Below are 6000 nucleotides of genomic sequence, written 5' to 3'. Positions count from 1 at the left end.
CCTAACCCTAACCCTAACCCTAACCCTAACCCTAACCCTAACCCTAACCCTAACCCTAACCCTAACCCTAACCCTAACCCTAACCCTAACCCTAACCCTAACCCTAACCCTAACCCTAACCCTAACCCTAACCCTAACCCTAACCCTAACCCTAACCCTAACCCTAACCCTAACCCTAACCCTAACCCTAACCCTAACCCTAACCCTAACCCTAACCCTAACCCTAACCCTAACCCTAACCCTAACCCTAACCCTAACCCTAACCCTAACCCTAACCCTAACCCTAACCCTAACCCTAACCCTAACCCTAACCCTAACCCTAACCCTAACCCTAACCCTAACCCTAACCCTAACCCTAACCCTAACCCTAACCCTAACCCTAACCCTAACCCTAACCCTAACCCTAACCCTAACCCTAACCCTAACCCTAACCCTAACCCTAACCCTAACCCTAACCCTAACCCTAACCCTAACCCTAACCCTAACCCTAACCCTAACCCTAACCCTAACCCTAACCCTAACCCTAACCCTAACCCTAACCCTAACCCTAACCCTAACCCTAACCCTAACCCTAACCCTAACCCTAACCCTAACCCTAACCCTAACCCTAACCCTAACCCTAACCCTAACCCTAACCCTAACCCTAACCCTAACCCTAACCCTAACCCTAACCCTAACCCTAACCCTAACCCTAACCCTAACCCTAACCCTAACCCTAACCCTAACCCTAACCCTAACCCTAACCCTAACCCTAACCCTAACCCTAACCCTAACCCTAACCCTAACCCTAACCCTAACCCTAACCCTAACCCTAACCCTAACCCTAACCCTAACCCTAACCCTAACCCTAACCCTAACCCTAACCCTAACCCTAACCCTAACCCTAACCCTAACCCTAACCCTAACCCTAACCCTAACCCTAACCCTAACCCTAACCCTAACCCTAACCCTAACCCTAACCCTAACCCTAACCCTAACCCTAACCCTAACCCTAACCCTAACCCTAACCCTAACCCTAACCCTAACCCTAACCCTAACCCTAACCCTAACCCTAACCCTAACCCTAACCCTAACCCTAACCCTAACCCTAACCCTAACCCTAACCCTAACCCTAACCCTAACCCTAACCCTAACCCTAACCCTAACCCTAACCCTAACCCTAACCCTAACCCTAACCCTAACCCTAACCCTAACCCTAACCCTAACCCTAACCCTAACCCTAACCCTAACCCTAACCCTAACCCTAACCCTAACCCTAACCCTAACCCTAACCCTAACCCTAACCCTAACCCTAACCCTAACCCTAACCCTAACCCTAACCCTAACCCTAACCCTAACCCTAACCCTAACCCTAACCCTAACCCTAACCCTAACCCTAACCCTAACCCTAACCCTAACCCTAACCCTAACCCTAACCCTAACCCTAACCCTAACCCTAACCCTAACCCTAACCCTAACCCTAACCCTAACCCTAACCCTAACCCTAACCCTAACCCTAACCCTAACCCTAACCCTAACCCTAACCCTAACCCTAACCCTAACCCTAACCCTAACCCTAACCCTAACCCTAACCCTAACCCTAACCCTAACCCTAACCCTAACCCTAACCCTAACCCTAACCCTAACCCTAACCCTAACCCTAACCCTAACCCTAACCCTAACCCTAACCCTAACCCTAACCCTAACCCTAACCCTAACCCTAACCCTAACCCTAACCCTAACCCTAACCCTAACCCTAACCCTAACCCTAACCCTAACCCTAACCCTAACCCTAACCCTAACCCTAACCCTAACCCTAACCCTAACCCTAACCCTAACCCTAACCCTAACCCTAACCCTAACCCTAACCCTAACCCTAACCCTAACCCTAACCCTAACCCTAACCCTAACCCTAACCCTAACCCTAACCCTAACCCTAACCCTAACCCTAACCCTAACCCTAACCCTAACCCTAACCCTAACCCTAACCCTAACCCTAACCCTAACCCTAACCCTAACCCTAACCCTAACCCTAACCCTAACCCTAACCCTAACCCTAACCCTAACCCTAACCCTAACCCTAACCCTAACCCTAACCCTAACCCTAACCCTAACCCTAACCCTAACCCTAACCCTAACCCTAACCCTAACCCTAACCCTAACCCTAACCCTAACCCTAACCCTAACCCTAACCCTAACCCTAACCCTAACCCTAACCCTAACCCTAACCCTAACCCTAACCCTAACCCTAACCCTAACCCTAACCCTAACCCTAACCCTAACCCTAACCCTAACCCTAACCCTAACCCTAACCCTAACCCTAACCCTAACCCTAACCCTAACCCTAACCCTAACCCTAACCCTAACCCTAACCCTAACCCTAACCCTAACCCTAACCCTAACCCTAACCCTAACCCTAACCCTAACCCTAACCCTAACCCTAACCCTAACCCTAACCCTAACCCTAACCCTAACCCTAACCCTAACCCTAACCCTAACCCTAACCCTAACCCTAACCCTAACCCTAACCCTAACCCTAACCCTAACCCTAACCCTAACCCTAACCCTAACCCTAACCCTAACCCTAACCCTAACCCTAACCCTAACCCTAACCCTAACCCTAACCCTAACCCTAACCCTAACCCTAACCCTAACCCTAACCCTAACCCTAACCCTAACCCTAACCCTAACCCTAACCCTAACCCTAACCCTAACCCTAACCCTAACCCTAACCCTAACCCTAACCCTAACCCTAACCCTAACCCTAACCCTAACCCTAACCCTAACCCTAACCCTAACCCTAACCCTAACCCTAACCCTAACCCTAACCCTAACCCTAACCCTAACCCTAACCCTAACCCTAACCCTAACCCTAACCCTAACCCTAACCCTAACCCTAACCCTAACCCTAACCCTAACCCTAACCCTAACCCTAACCCTAACCCTAACCCTAACCCTAACCCTAACCCTAACCCTAACCCTAACCCTAACCCTAACCCTAACCCTAACCCTAACCCTAACCCTAACCCTAACCCTAACCCTAACCCTAACCCTAACCCTAACCCTAACCCTAACCCTAACCCTAACCCTAACCCTAACCCTAACCCTAACCCTAACCCTAACCCTAACCCTAACCCTAACCCTAACCCTAACCCTAACCCTAACCCTAACCCTAACCCTAACCCTAACCCTAACCCTAACCCTAACCCTAACCCTAACCCTAACCCTAACCCTAACCCTAACCCTAACCCTAACCCTAACCCTAACCCTAACCCTAACCCTAACCCTAACCCTAACCCTAACCCTAACCCTAACCCTAACCCTAACCCTAACCCTAACCCTAACCCTAACCCTAACCCTAACCCTAACCCTAACCCTAACCCTAACCCTAACCCTAACCCTAACCCTAACCCTAACCCTAACCCTAACCCTAACCCTAACCCTAACCCTAACCCTAACCCTAACCCTAACCCTAACCCTAACCCTAACCCTAACCCTAACCCTAACCCTAACCCTAACCCTAACCCTAACCCTAACCCTAACCCTAACCCTAACCCTAACCCTAACCCTAACCCTAACCCTAACCCTAACCCTAACCCTAACCCTAACCCTAACCCTAACCCTAACCCTAACCCTAACCCTAACCCTAACCCTAACCCTAACCCTAACCCTAACCCTAACCCTAACCCTAACCCTAACCCTAACCCTAACCCTAACCCTAACCCTAACCCTAACCCTAACCCTAACCCTAACCCTAACCCTAACCCTAACCCTAACCCTAACCCTAACCCTAACCCTAACCCTAACCCTAACCCTAACCCTAACCCTAACCCTAACCCTAACCCTAACCCTAACCCTAACCCTAACCCTAACCCTAACCCTAACCCTAACCCTAACCCTAACCCTAACCCTAACCCTAACCCTAACCCTAACCCTAACCCTAACCCTAACCCTAACCCTAACCCTAACCCTAACCCTAACCCTAACCCTAACCCTAACCCTAACCCTAACCCTAACCCTAACCCTAACCCTAACCCTAACCCTAACCCTAACCCTAACCCTAACCCTAACCCTAACCCTAACCCTAACCCTAACCCTAACCCTAACCCTAACCCTAACCCTAACCCTAACCCTAACCCTAACCCTAACCCTAACCCTAACCCTAACCCTAACCCTAACCCTAACCCTAACCCTAACCCTAACCCTAACCCTAACCCTAACCCTAACCCTAACCCTAACCCTAACCCTAACCCTAACCCTAACCCTAACCCTAACCCTAACCCTAACCCTAACCCTAACCCTAACCCTAACCCTAACCCTAACCCTAACCCTAACCCTAACCCTAACCCTAACCCTAACCCTAACCCTAACCCTAACCCTAACCCTAACCCTAACCCTAACCCTAACCCTAACCCTAACCCTAACCCTAACCCTAACCCTAACCCTAACCCTAACCCTAACCCTAACCCTAACCCTAACCCTAACCCTAACCCTAACCCTAACCCTAACCCTAACCCTAACCCTAACCCTAACCCTAACCCTAACCCTAACCCTAACCCTAACCCTAACCCTAACCCTAACCCTAACCCTAACCCTAACCCTAACCCTAACCCTAACCCTAACCCTAACCCTAACCCTAACCCTAACCCTAACCCTAACCCTAACCCTAACCCTAACCCTAACCCTAACCCTAACCCTAACCCTAACCCTAACCCTAACCCTAACCCTAACCCTAACCCTAACCCTAACCCTAACCCTAACCCTAACCCTAACCCTAACCCTAACCCTAACCCTAACCCTAACCCTAACCCTAACCCTAACCCTAACCCTAACCCTAACCCTAACCCTAACCCTAACCCTAACCCTAACCCTAACCCTAACCCTAACCCTAACCCTAACCCTAACCCTAACCCTAACCCTAACCCTAACCCTAACCCTAACCCTAACCCTAACCCTAACCCTAACCCTAACCCTAACCCTAACCCTAACCCTAACCCTAACCCTAACCCTAACCCTAACCCTAACCCTAACCCTAACCCTAACCCTAACCCTAACCCTAACCCTAACCCTAACCCTAACCCTAACCCTAACCCTAACCCTAACCCTAACCCTAACCCTAACCCTAACCCTAACCCTAACCCTAACCCTAACCCTAACCCTAACCCTAACCCTAACCCTAACCCTAACCCTAACCCTAACCCTAACCCTAACCCTAACCCTAACCCTAACCCTAACCCTAACCCTAACCCTAACCCTAACCCTAACCCTAACCCTAACCCTAACCCTAACCCTAACCCTAACCCTAACCCTAACCCTAACCCTAACCCTAACCCTAACCCTAACCCTAACCCTAACCCTAACCCTAACCCTAACCCTAACCCTAACCCTAACCCTAACCCTAACCCTAACCCTAACCCTAACCCTAACCCTAACCCTAACCCTAACCCTAACCCTAACCCTAACCCTAACCCTAACCCTAACCCTAACCCTAACCCTAACCCTAACCCTAACCCTAACCCTAACCCTAACCCTAACCCTAACCCTAACCCTAACCCTAACCCTAACCCTAACCCTAACCCTAACCCTAACCCTAACCCTAACCCTAACCCTAACCCTAACCCTAACCCTAACCCTAACCCTAACCCTAACCCTAACCCTAACCCTAACCCTAACCCTAACCCTAACCCTAACCCTAACCCTAACCCTAACCCTAACCCTAACCCTAACCCTAACCCTAACCCTAACCCTAACCCTAACCCTAACCCTAACCCTAACCCTAACCCTAACCCTAACCCTAACCCTAACCCTAACCCTAACCCTAACCCTAACCCTAACCCTAACCCTAACCCTAACCCTAACCCTAACCCTAACCCTAACCCTAACCCTAACCCTAACCCTAACCCTAACCCTAACCCTAACCCTAACCCTAACCCTAACCCTAACCCTAACCCTAACCCTAACCCTAACCCTAACCCTAACCCTAACCCTAACCCTAACCCTAACCCTAACCCTAACCCTAAC

Source organism: Heloderma suspectum, chromosome 10 (genome assembly GCF_057233095.1).
Source record: "Heloderma suspectum isolate Gila_16-S chromosome 10, 16-S_ref, whole genome shotgun sequence".
Lineage (NCBI taxonomy): Eukaryota > Metazoa > Chordata > Lepidosauria > Squamata > Helodermatidae > Heloderma > Heloderma suspectum.
The sequence above is the reverse complement of the archived record's forward strand: the minus strand, read 5'-3'. Positions refer to the sequence as shown.